The following is a 14,119-nucleotide window of genomic DNA, read 5'->3' on the forward strand; positions in this document are numbered from 1 at the left end:
TTGCAGTTTTCAAAAATGTTTTCATTTTTGATGAGACGCTAAATAAAAGAAGTTTAATCGCCGGCAAACGAAAACCCGCGATTTCCCGTAAATCCCGTGCTTGGCCCGTATAGTCGAAGGTATACAAAGAAAGTACCCTGTGAGTAAACTCATTTCCCGAACGATTTTTTAAATTATTTTTTCACCACTAAAACGCATGAGACTTGTAGTTTTCAAAAATGTTTTCATTTTTGATGAGACGCGGAATAAAAGAAGTTTAATCGCCGGCAAACGAAAACCTGCTATTTTCCGTAAATCCCGTGCTTGGCCCGTATAGTCGAGTATATACAAAGAAAGTATCCTGTGAGTAAACTCATTTCCAGAACGATTTTTTAAATTATCTTTTCACCACTAAAACGCATGAGACTTGCAATTTTCAAAAATTTTTTCATTTTTGATGAAACGCTGAATAAAAGAAGTTTAATCGCCGGCAAACGAAAACCCGCGATTTCCCGTAAATCCCGTGCTTGGCCCGTATAATCGAGTATATACAAAGAAAGTATTCTGTGAGTAAACTCATTTCCAGAACGATTTTTTAAATTATCTTTTCACCACTAAAACGCATGAGACTTGCAGTTTTCAAAAATGTTTTCATTTTTGATGAGACGCTAAATAAAAGAAGTTTAATCGCCGGCAAACGAAAACCCGCGATTTCCCGTAAATCCCGTACTTGGCCCGTATAATCGAGTATATACAAAGAAAGTATCCTCTGAGTAAACTCATTTCCAGAACGATTTTTTAAATTATCTTTTCACCACTAAAACGCATGAGACTTGTAGTTTTCAAAAATGTTTTCACTTTTGATGAGACGCAGAATAAAAGATGTTTAATCGCCGGCAAACGAAAACCCGCGATTTCCCGTAAATCCCGGACTCTGCCCGTATAGTCAAAAGTATACAAAGAAAATACCCAGGGAGTAAACTCATTTCAAGAACGATTTTTTAAATTATCTTTTCACTACTAAAACGCACGAGACTTGTAGTTTTCAAAAATGTTTTCATTTTTGATGAGACGCTGAATAAAAGAAGTTTAATCGCCGACAAACGAAAACCCGCGAATTCCCGTAAATCCCGGACTCTGCCCGTATAGTCAAAAGTATACAAAGAAAATACCCAGGGAGTAAACTCATTTCCAGAACGATTTTTTAAATTATCTTTTCACCACTAAAACGCATGAGACTTGCAGTTTTCAAAAATGTTTTCATTTTTGATGAGACGCTAAATAAAAGAAGTTTAATCGCCGGCAAACGAAAACCCGCGATTTCCCGTAAATCCCGTGCTTGGCCCGTATAGTCGAAGGTATACAAAGAAAGTACCCTGTGAGTAAACTCATTTCCCGAACGATTTTTTAAATTATTTTTTCACCACTAAAACGCATGAGACTTGTAGTTTTCAAAAATGTTTTCATTTTTGATGAGACGCGGAATAAAAGAAGTTTAATCGCCGGCAAACGAAAACCTGCTATTTTCCGTAAATCCCGTGCTTGGCCCGTATAGTCGAGTATATACAAAGAAAGTATCCTGTGAGTAAACTCATTTCCAGAACGATTTTTTAAATTATCTTTTCACCACTAAAACGCATGAGACTTGCAATTTTCAAAAATTTTTTCATTTTTGATGAAACGCTGAATAAAAGAAGTTTAATCGCCGGCAAACGAAAACCCGCGATTTCCCGTAAATCCCGTGCTTGGCCCGTATAATCGAGTATATACAAAGAAAGTATTCTGTGAGTAAACTCATTTCCAGAACGATTTTTTAAATTATCTTTTCACCACTAAAACGCATGAGACTTGCAGTTTTCAAAAATGTTTTCATTTTTGATGAGACGCTAAATAAAAGAAGTTTAATCGCCGGCAAACGAAAACCCGCGATTTCCCGTAAATCCCGTACTTGGCCCGTATAATCGAGTATATACAAAGAAAGTATCCTCTGAGTAAACTCATTTCCAGAACGATTTTTTAAATTATCTTTTCACCACTAAAACGCATGAGACTTGTAGTTTTCAAAAATGTTTTCACTTTTGATGAGACGCAGAATAAAAGATGTTTAATCGCCGGCAAACGAAAACCCGCGATTTCCCGTAAATCCCGGACTCTGCCCGTATAGTCAAAAGTATACAAAGAAAATACCCAGGGAGTAAACTCATTTCAAGAACGATTTTTTAAATTATCTTTTCACTACTAAAACGCACGAGACTTGTAGTTTTCAAAAATGTTTTCATTTTTGATGAGACGCTGAATAAAAGAAGTTTAATCGCCGACAAACGAAAACCCGCGAATTCCCGTAAATCCCGGACTCGGCCCGTATAGTGAAAAGTATACAAAGAAAATACCCAGGGAGTAAACTCATTTCCAGAACGATTTTTTAAATTATCTTTTCACCACTAAAACGCATGAGACTTGTAGTTTTCAAAAATGTTTTCACTTTTGATGAGACGCAGAATAAAAGATGTTTAATCGCCGGCAAACGAAAACCCGCGATTTCCCGTAAATCCCGGACTCGGCCCGTATAGTCAAAAGTATACAAAGAAAGTACCCAGGGAATAAACTCATTTCCCAAACGATTTTTTAAATTATTTTTTTACCACTAAAACGCAAGAGACTTGTAGTTTTCAAAAATGTTTTCACTTTTGATGAGACGCTGAATAAAAGAAGTTTAATCGCCAGCAAACGAAAACCCGCGATTTCCTGTAAATCCCGGGCTTGGCCCGTATAGTCGAATGTATACAAAGAAAGTACCCTGAGAGTAAACTCATTTCCCGAACGATTTTTAAATTATCTTTTCACCACTAAAACGCATGAGACTTGTAGTTTTCAAAAATGCTTTCATTTTTGATGAGACGCTGAATAAAAGAAGTTTAATCGCCGGCAAACGAAAACCCGCGAATTCCCGTAAATCCCGGACTCGGCCCGTATAGTCAAAAGTATACAAAGAAAATACACAGGGAGTAAACTCATTTCCCGAACGATTTTTTAAATTATTTTTTCACCACTAAAACGCATGAGACTTGTAGTTTTCAGGAATGTTTTCATTTTTAATGAGACGCTTAATAAAAGACGTTTAATCGCCGGCAAACGAAAACCCGCGATTTCCCGTAAATCCCGGGCTTGGCCCGTATAGTCGAATGTATACAAAGAAAGTACCCTGTGAGTAAACTCATTTCTCGAACGATTTTTTAAATTATTTTTTCACCACTAAAACGCATGAGACTTGTAGTTTTTAAATATGTTTTCATTTTTGATGAGACGCGAAATAAAAGAAGTTTAATCGCCAGCAAACGAAAACCCGCGATTTCCTGTAAATCCCGGGCTTGGCCCGTATAGTCGAATGTATACAAAGAAAGTACCCTGAGAGTAAACTCATTTCCCGAACGATTTTTAAATTATCTTTTCACCACTAAAACGCATGAGACTTGTAGTTTTCAAAAATGCTTTCATTTTTGATGAGACGCTGAATAAAAAAGTTTAATCGCCGGCAAACGAAAACCCGCGAATTCCCGTAAATCCCGGACTCGGCCCGTATAGTCAAAAGTATACAAAGAAAATACACAGGGAGTAAACTCATTTCCCGAACGATTTTTTAAATTATTTTTTCACCACTAAAACGCATGAGACTTGTAGTTTTTAAATATGTTTTCATTTTTGATGAGACGCGAAATAAAAGAAGTTTAATCGCCGGCAAACGAAAACCCGCGATTTCCCGTAAATCCCGGACTCGGCCCGTATAGTCGAGTATATACAAAGAAAGTACCCTGCGAGTAAACTCATTTCCAGAACCATTTTTTAAGTTATCTTTTCACCACTAAAACGCATGAGACTTGTAGTTTTCAAAAATGTTTTCATTTTTGATGAGACGCGGAATAAAAGAAGTTTAATCGCCGGCAAACGAAAACCCGCGAAATCCCGTAAATCCCGGACTCGGCCCGTATAGTCAAATGTATACAAAGAAAATACCCAGGGAGTAAACTCATTTCCAGAACGATTTTTTAAATTATCTTTTTACCACTAAAACGCATGAGACTTGTAGTTTTCAAAAATGTTTTCATTTATGATGAGACGCCGCATAAAAGATGTTTAATTGCCGGCAAACGAAAACCCGCGATTTCCCTGAAATCCCGGATTCGGCCCGTATAGTCAAAAGTATACAAATAAAGTACCCATGGAGTAAACTCATTTCCTGAACGATTTGTTAAATTATCTTTTCACCACTAAAACGCATGGGACTTGTAGTCTTTAAAAATGCTTTCATTTTTGATGAGACGCTGAATAAAAGAAGTTTAATCGCCGGCAAACGAAAACCCGCGATTTCCCGTAAATCCCGGACTCGGCCCGTATAGTCAAAAGTATACAAAGAAAATACACAGGGAGTAAACTCATTTCCCGAACGATTTTTTAAATTATTTTTTCACCACTAAAACGCATGAGACTTGTAGTTTTCAGGAATGTTTTCATTTTTAATGAGACGCTTAATAAAAGACGTTTAATCGCCGGCAAACGAAAACCCGCGATTTCCCGTAAATCCCGGGCTTGGCCCGTATAGTCGAATGTATACAAAGAAAGTACCCTGTGAGTAAACTCATTTCTCGAACGATTTTTTAAATTATTTTTTCACCACTAAAACGCATGAGACTTGTAGTTTTTAAATATGTTTTCATTTTTGATGAGACGCGAAATAAAAGAAGTTTAATCGCCAGCAAACGAAAACCCGCGATTTCCTGTAAATCCCGGGCTTGGCCCGTATAGTCGAATGTATACAAAGAAAGTACCCTGAGAGTAAACTCATTTCCCGAACGATTTTTAAATTATCTTTTCACCACTAAAACGCATGAGACTTGTAGTTTTCAAAAATGCTTTCATTTTTGATGAGACGCTGAATAAAAAAGTTTAATCGCCGGCAAACGAAAACCCGCGAATTCCCGTAAATCCCGGACTCGGCCCGTATAGTCAAAAGTATACAAAGAAAATACACAGGGAGTAAACTCATTTCCCGAACGATTTTTTAAATTATTTTTTCACCACTAAAACGCATGAGACTTGTAGTTTTTAAATATGTTTTCATTTTTGATGAGACGCGAAATAAAAGAAGTTTAATCGCCGGCAAACGAAAACCCGCGATTTCCCGTAAATCCCGGACTCGGCCCGTATAGTCGAGTATATACAAAGAAAGTACCCTGCGAGTAAACTCATTTCCAGAACCATTTTTTAAGTTATCTTTTCACCACTAAAACGCATGAGACTTGTAGTTTTCAAAAATGTTTTCATTTTTGATGAGACGCGGAATAAAAGAAGTTTAATCGCCGGCAAACGAAAACCCGCGAAATCCCGTAAATCCCGGACTCGGCCCGTATAGTCAAATGTATACAAAGAAAATACCCAGGGAGTAAACTCATTTCCAGAACGATTTTTTAAATTATCTTTTTACCACTAAAACGCATGAGACTTGTAGTTTTCAAAAATGTTTTCATTTATGATGAGACGCCGCATAAAAGATGTTTAATTGCCGGCAAACGAAAACCCGCGATTTCCCTGAAATCCCGGATTCGGCCCGTATAGTCAAAAGTATACAAATAAAGTACCCATGGAGTAAACTCATTTCCTGAACGATTTGTTAAATTATCTTTTCACCACTAAAACGCATGGGACTTGTAGTCTTTAAAAATGTTTTCATTTTTGATGACACGCTGAATAGAAGAAGTTTAATCGCCGGCAAACGAAAACCCGCGATTTCCCGTAAATCCCGTGCTTGGCTCGTATAGTCGAAGGTATACAAAGAAAGTACCCTGTGAGTAAACTCATTTCCCGAACGATTTTTTAAATTATTTTTTCACCACTAAAACGCATAAGACTTGTAGTTTTCAAAAATGTTTTCATTTTTGATGAGACGCTGAATAAAAGAAGTTTAATCTCCGGCAAACGAAAACCCGCGATTTCCCGTAAATCCCGTGCTTGGCCCGTATAATCGAGTATATACAAAAAAAGTACCCTGTGAGTAAACTCATTTCCAGAACGATTTTTTAAATTATCTTTTCACCACTAAAACGCATGGGACTTGTAGTTTTCAAAAATGTTTTCATTTTTGATGAAACGCGGAATAAAAGAAGTTTAATCGCCGGCAAACGAAAACCTGCTATTTTCCGTAAATCCCGTGCTTGGCCCGTATAGTCGAGTATATACAAAGAAAGTATCCTGTGAGTAAACTCATTTCCAGAACGATTTTTTAAATTATCTTTTCACCACTAAAACGCATGAGACTTGCAGTTTTCAAAAATTTTTTCATTCTTGATGAAACGCTGAATAAAAGAAGTTTAATCGCCGGCAAACGAAAACCCGCGATTTCCCGTTAATCCCGTGCTTGGCCCGTATAATCGAGTATATACAAAGAAAGTATTCTGTGAGTAAACTCATTTCCAGAACGATTTTTTAAATTATCTTTTCACCACTAAAACGCATGAGACTTGCAGTTTTCAAAAATGTTTTCATTTTTGATGAGACGCTAAATAAAAGAAGTTTAATCGCCGGCAAACGAAAACCCGCGATTTCCCGTAAATCCCGTACTTGGCCCGTATAATCGAGTATATACAAAGAAAGTATCCTCTGAGTAAACTCATTTCCAGAACGATTTTTTAAATTATCTTTTCACCACTAAAACGCATGAGACTTGCAGTTTTCAAAAATGTTTTCATTTTTGATGAGACGCTAAATAAAAGAAGTTTAATCGCCGGCAAACGAAAACCCGCGATTTCCCGTAAATCCCGTGCTTGGCCCGTATAGTCAAAAGTATACAAAGAAAATACCCAGGGAGTAAACTCATTTCCCGAACGATATTTTAAATTATTTTTTCACCACTAAAACGCAAGAGACTTGTAGTTTTCAAAAATATTTTCATTTTTGATGAGACGCTGAATAAAAGAAGTTTAATCGCCGGCAAACGAAAACCCGCGATTTCCCGTAAATCCCGTGCTTGGCCCGTATAGTCGAGTATATACAAAGAAAGTACCCTGTGAGTAAACTCATTTCCAGAACGATTTTTTAAATTATCTTTTCACCACTAAAACGCATGAGACATGTAGTTTTCAAAAATGCTTTCATTTTTGATGAGACGCTGAATAAAAGAAGTTTAATCGCCGGCAAACGAAAACCCGCGAATTCCCGTAAATCCCGGACTCGGCCCGTATAGTCAAAAGTATACAAAGAAAATAAACAGGGAGTAAACTCATTTCCCGAACGATATTTTAAATTATTTTTTCACCACTAAAACGCATGAGACTTGCAGTTTTCAAAAATGTTTTCATTTTTGATGAGACGCTAAATAAAAGAAGTTTAATCGCCGGCAAACGAAAACCCGCGATTTCCCGTAAATCCCGTGCTTGGCCCGTATAGTCAAAAGTATACAAAGAAAATACCCAGGGAGTAAACTCATTTCCCGAACGATATTTTAAATTATTTTTTCACCACTAAAACGCAAGAGACTTGTAGTTTTCAAAAATATTTTCATTTTTGATGAGACGCTGAATAAAAGAAGTTTAATCGCCGGCAAACGAAAACCCGCGATTTCCCGTAAATCCCGTGCTTGGCCCGTATAGTCGAGTATATACTAAGAAAGTACCCTGTGAGTAAACTCATTTCCAGAACGATTTTTTAAATTATCTTTTCACCACTAAAACGCATGAGACATGTAGTTTTCAAAAATGCTTTCATTTTTGATGAGACGCTGAAGAAAAGAAGTTTAATCGCCGGCAAACGAAAACCCGCGAATTCCCGTAAATCCCGGACTCGGCCCGTATAGTCAAAAGTATACAAAGAAAATACACAGGGAGTAAACTCATTTCCCGAACGATTTTTTAAATTATTTTTTCACTACTAAAACGCATGAGACTTGTAGTTTTCAGGAATGTTTTCAGTTTTAATGAGACGCTTAATGAAAGAAGTTTAATCGCCGGCAAACGAAAACCCGCGATTTCCCGTAAATCCCGGGCTTGGCCCTTATAGTCGAATGTATACAAAGAAAGTACCCTGTGAGTAAACTCATTTCTCGAACGATTTTTTAAATTATTTTTTCACTACTAAAACGATTGAGACTTGCAGTTTTCAAAAATGTTTTCATTTTTGATGAGACGCTAAATAAAAGAAGTTTAATCGCCGGCAAACGAAAACCCGCGATTTCCCGTGAATCCCGTGCTTGGCCCGTATAGTCAAAAGTATACAAAGAAAATACCCAGGGAGTAAACTCATTTCCCGAACGATATTTTAAATTATTTTTTCACCACTAAAACGCAAGAGACTTGTAGTTTTCAAAAATATTTTCATTTTTGATGAGACGCTGAATAAAAGAAGTTTAATCGCCGGCAAACGAAAACCCGCGATTTCCCGTAAATCCCGTGTTTGGCCCGTATAGTCGAGTATATACAAAGAAAGTACCCTGTGAGTAAACTCATTTCCAGAACGATTTTTTAAATTATCTTTTCACCACTAAAACGCATGAGACATGTAGTTTTCAAAAATGCTTTCATTTTTGATGAGACGCTGAATAAAAGAAGTTTAATCGCCGGCAAACGAAAACCCGCGAATTCCCGTAAATCCCGGACTCGGCCCGTATAGTCAAAAGTATACAAAGAAAATACACAGGGAGTAAACTCATTTCCCGAACGATTTTTTAAATTATTTTTTCACTACTAAAACGCATGAGACTTGTAGTTTTCAGGAATGTTTTCAGTTTTAATGAGACGCTTAATGAAAGAAGTTTAATCGCCGGCAAACGAAAACCCGCGATTTCCCGTAAATCCCGGGCTTGGCCCTTATAGTCGAATGTATACAAAGAAAGTACCCTGTGAGTAAACTCATTTCTCGAACGATTTTTTAAATTATTTTTTCACCACTAAAACGCATGAGACTTGCAGTTTTCAAAAATGTTTTCATTTTTGATGAGACGCTAAATAAAAGAAGTTTAATCGCCGGCAAACGAAAACCCGCGATTTCCCGTAAATCCCGTGCTTGGCCCGTATATTCAAAAGTATACAAAGAAAATACCCAGGGAGTAAACTCATTTCCCGAACGATATTTTAAATTATTTTTTCACCACTAAAACGCAAGAGACTTGTAGTTTTCAAAAATATTTTCATTTTTGATGAGACGCTGAATAAAAGAAGTTTAATCGCCGGCAAACGAAAACCCGCGATTTCCCGTAAATCCCGTGCTTGGCCCGTATAGTCGAGTATATACAAAGAAAGTACCCTGTGAGTAAACTCATTTCCAGAACGATTTTTTAAATTATCTTTTCACCACTAAAACGCATGAGACATGTAGTTTTCAAAAATGCTTTCATTTTTGATGAGACGCTGAATAAAAGAAGTTTAATCGCCGGCAAACGAAAACCCGCGAATTCCCGTAAATCCCGGGCTTGGCCCTTATAGTCGAATGTATACAAAGAAAGTACCCTGTGAGTAAACTCATTTCTCGAACGATTTTTTAAATTATTTTTTCACCACTAAAACGCATGAGACTTGTAGTTTTCAAAAATGTTTTCATTTTTGATGAGACGCTGAATAAAAGAAGTTTAATCTCCGGCAAACGAAAACCCGCGATTTCCCGTAAATCCCGTGCTTGGCCCGTATAATCGAGTATATACAAAGAAAGTACCCTGTGAGTAAACTCATTTCCAGAACGATTTTTTAAATTATCTTTTCACCACTAAAACGCATGAGACTTGTAGTTTTCAAAAATGTTTTCATTTTTGATGAGACGCGGAATAAAAGAAGTTTAATCGCCGGCAAACGAAAACCTGCGATTTTCCGTAAATCCCGTGCTTGGCACGTATAGTCGAGTATATACAAAGAAAGTATCCTGTGAGTAAACTCATTTCCAGAACGATTTTTTAAATTATCTTTTCACCACTAAAACGCATGAGACTTGCAGTTTTCAAAAATGTTTTCATTTCTGATGAGACGCTGAATAAAAGAAGTTTAATCGCCGGCAAACGAAAACCCGCGATTTCCCGTAAATCCCGTGCTTGGCCCGTATAATCGAGTATATACAAAGAAAGTATCCTGTGAGTAAACTCATTTCCAGAACGATTTTTTAAATTATCTTTTCACCACTAAAACGCATGAGACTTGCAGTTTTCAAAAATGTTTTCATTTTTTATGAGACGCTAAATAAAAGAAGTTTAATCGCCGGCAAACGAAAACCCGCGATTTCCCGTAAATCCCGTGCTTGGCCCGTATAGTCAAAAGTATGCAAAGAAAATACCCAGGGAGTAAACTCATTTCCCGAACGATATTTTAAATTATTTTTTCACCACTAAAACGCAAGAGACTTGCAGTTTTCAAAAATATATTCATTTTTGATGAGACGCTGAATAAAAGAAGTTTAATCGCCGGCAAACGAAAACCCGCGATTTCCCGTAAATCCCGTGCTTGGCCCGTATAGTCAAAAGTTTACAAAAAAAATACCCAGGGAGTAAACTCATTTCCCGAACGATATTTTAAATTATTTTTGCACCACTAAAACGCAAGAGACTTGTAGTTTTCAAAAATATTTTCATTTTTGATGAGACGCTGAATAAAAGAAGTTTAATCGCCGGCAAACGAAAACCCGCGATTTCCCGTAAAACCCGTGCTTGGCCCGTATAGTCGAGTATATACAAAGAAAGTACCCTGTGAGTAAACTCATTTCCAGAACGATTTTTTAAATTATCTTTTCACCACTAAAACGCATGAGACATGTAGTTTTCAAAAATGCTTTCATTTTTGATGAGACGCTGAAAAAAAGAAGTTTAATCGCCGGCAAACGAAACCCGCGAATTCCCGTAAATCCCGGACTCGGCCCGTATAGTCAAAAGTATACAAAGAAAATACACAGGGAGTAAACTCATTTCCCGAACGATTTTTTAAATGATTTTTTCACCACTAAAACGCATGAGACTTGTAGTTTTCAGGAATGTTTTCAGTTTTAATGAGACGCTTAATGAAAGAAGTTTAATCGCCGGCAAACGAAAACCCGCGATTTCCCGTAAATCCCGGGCTTGGCCCTTATAGTCGAATGTATACAAAGAAAGTACCCTGTTAGTAAATTCATTTCTCGAACGATTTTTTAAATTATTTTTTCACCACTAAAACGCATGAGACTTGTAGTTTTCAAATATGTTTTCATTTTTGATGAGACGCGAAATAAAAGAAGTTTAATCGCCGGCAAACGAAAACCCGCGATTTCCCGTAAATCCCGGACTCGGCCCGTATAGTCGAGTATATACAAAGAAAGTACCCTGCGAGTAAACTCATTTCCAGAACGATTTTTTAAGTTATCTTTTCACCACTAAAACGCATGAGACTTGTAGTTTTTAAAAATGTTTTCATTTTTGATGAGACGCGGAATAAAAGAAGTTTAATCGCCGGCAAATGAAAACCCGCGAATTCCCGTAAATCCCGGACTCGGCCCGTGTAGTCAAATGTATACAAAGAAAATACCCAGGGAGTAAACTCATTTCCAGAACGATTTTTTAAATTATCTTTTCACCACTAAAACGCATGAGACATGTAGTTTTCAAAAATGCTTTCATTTTTGATGAGACGCTGAATAAAAGGAGTTTAATCGCCGGCAAACGAAAACCCGCGAATTCCCGTAAATCCCGGACTCGGCCCGTATAGTCAAAAGTATACAAAGAAAATACACAGGGAGTAAACTCATTTCCCGAACGATTTTTTAAATGATTTTTTCACCACTAAAACACATGAGACATGTAGTTTTCAAAAATGCTTTCATTTTTGATGAGACGCTGAATAAAAGAAGTTTAATCGCCGGCAAACGAAAACCCGCGAATTCCCGTAAATCCCGGTCTCGGCCCGTATAGTCAAAAGTATACAAAGAAAATACACAGGGAGTGAACTCATTTCCCGAACGATTTTTTAAATGATTTTTTCACCACTAAAACGCATGAGACTTGTAGTTTTCAGGAATGTTTTCAGTTTTAATGAGATGCTTAATGAAAGAAGTTTAATCGCCGGCAAACGAAAACCCGCGATTTCCCGTAAATCCCCGGCTTGGCCCTTATAGTCGAATGTATACAAAGAAAGTACCCTGTGAGTAAACTCATTTCTCGAACGATTTCTTAAATTATTTTTTCACCACTAAAACGCATGAGACTTGTAGTTTTCAAATATGTTTTCATTTTTGATGAGACGCGAAATAAAAGAAGTTTAATCGCCGGCAAACGAAAACCCGCGATTTCCCGTAAATCCCGGATTCGGCCCGTATAGTCAAAAGTATACAAATAAAGTACCCAGGGAGTAAACTCATTTCCCGAACGATTTTTTAAATTATCTTTTCACCACTAAAACGCATGGGACTTTTAGTTTTTAAAAATGTTTTCATTTTTGATGACACGCTGAATAGAAGAAGTTTAATGGCCGGCAAACGAAAACCCGCGATTTCCCGTAAATCCCGTGCTTGGCCCGTATAGTCGAATGTATACAAAGAAAGTACCCTGTGAGTAAACTCATTTCTTGAACGATTTTTTAAATTATTTTTTCACCACTAAAACGCATAAGACTTGTAGTTTTCAAAAATGTTTTCATTTTTGTTGAGACGCTGAATAAAAGAAGTTTAATCTCCGGCAAACGAAAACCCGCGATTTCCCGTAAATCCCGTGCTTGGCCCGTATAGTCGAGTATATACAAAGAAAGTACCCTGTGAGTAAACTCATTTCCAGAACGATTTTTTAAATTATCTTTTCACCACTAAAACGCATGAGACTTGTAGTTTTCAAAAGTGTTTTCATTTTTGATGAGACGCTGAATAAAAGAAGTTTAATCGCCGGTAAATGAAAACCTGCGATTTCCCGTAAATCCCGCGATTGGCCCGTATAGTCGAGTATATACAAAGAAAGTAACCTGTGAGTAAACTCCTTTCCAGAACGATTTTTTATATTATCTTTTCACCACTAAAACGCATGAGACTTGTAGTTTTCAAAAGTGTTTTCATTTTTGATGAGACGCTGAATAAAAGAAGTTTAATCGCCGGTAAATGAAAACCTGCGATTTCCCGTAAATCCCGCGATTGGCCCGTATTGTCGAGTATATACAAAGAAAGTACCCTGTGAGTAAACTCCTTTCCAGAACGATTTTTTATATTATCTTTTCACCACTAAAACGCATGAGACTTGTAGTTTTCAAAAATGTTTTCATTTTTGATGAGATGCGGAATAAAAGAAGTTTAATCGCCGGCAAACGAACACCCGCGATTTCCCGTAAATCCCGGACTCGGCCCGTATAGTCAAAAGTATACAAAGAAAATACCCAGGGGGGAAACTCATTTCCCGAACGATTTTTTAAATTATTTTTTCACCACTAAAACGTATGAGACTTGTAGTTTCCAAAAATGTTTTCATTTTTGATGAGACGCTGAATAAAAGAAGTTTAATCGCCGGCAAACGAAAACCCGCGATTTTCCGTAAATCCCGGGCTCGGCCCGTATAGTCAAAAGTATACAAAGAAAGTACCCTGCGAGTAAACTCATTTCCAGAACGATTTTTTAAATTATCTTTTCACCACTAAAACGCACGAGACTTGTAGTTTTCAAAAATGTTTCCATTTTTGATAAGACGCTGAATAAAGGAAGTTTAATCGCCGGCAAGCGAAAACCCGCGATTTCCCGTAAATCCCGGACTCGGCCCGTATAGTCAAAAGTATACAAAGAAAGTACCCTGCGAGTAAACTCATTTCCAGAACGATTTTTTAAATTATCTTTTCACCACTAAAACGCATGAGACTTGTAGTTTTCAAAAATGTTTTCATTTTTGATGAGACGCTGAATAAAAGATGTTTAATCGCTGGCAAAGGAAAACCCGCAATTTCCCGTAAATCCCGGACTCGGCCCGTAGAGTCAAAAGTATACAAAGAAAGTACCCAGCGAGTAAACTCATTTCCAGAACGATTTTTTAAATTATCTTTTCACCACTAAAACGCACGAGACTTGTAGTTTTCAAAAATGTTTTCATTTTTGATGAGACGCTGAATAAAAGAAGTTTAATCGCCGGCAAACGAAAACCCGCGAATTCCCGTAATTCCCGGACTCGGCCCGTATAGTCAAA

This window comes from Hydractinia symbiolongicarpus, chromosome 9 (genome assembly GCF_029227915.1).
Source record: "Hydractinia symbiolongicarpus strain clone_291-10 chromosome 9, HSymV2.1, whole genome shotgun sequence".
Classification (NCBI taxonomy): domain Eukaryota; kingdom Metazoa; phylum Cnidaria; class Hydrozoa; order Anthoathecata; family Hydractiniidae; genus Hydractinia; species Hydractinia symbiolongicarpus.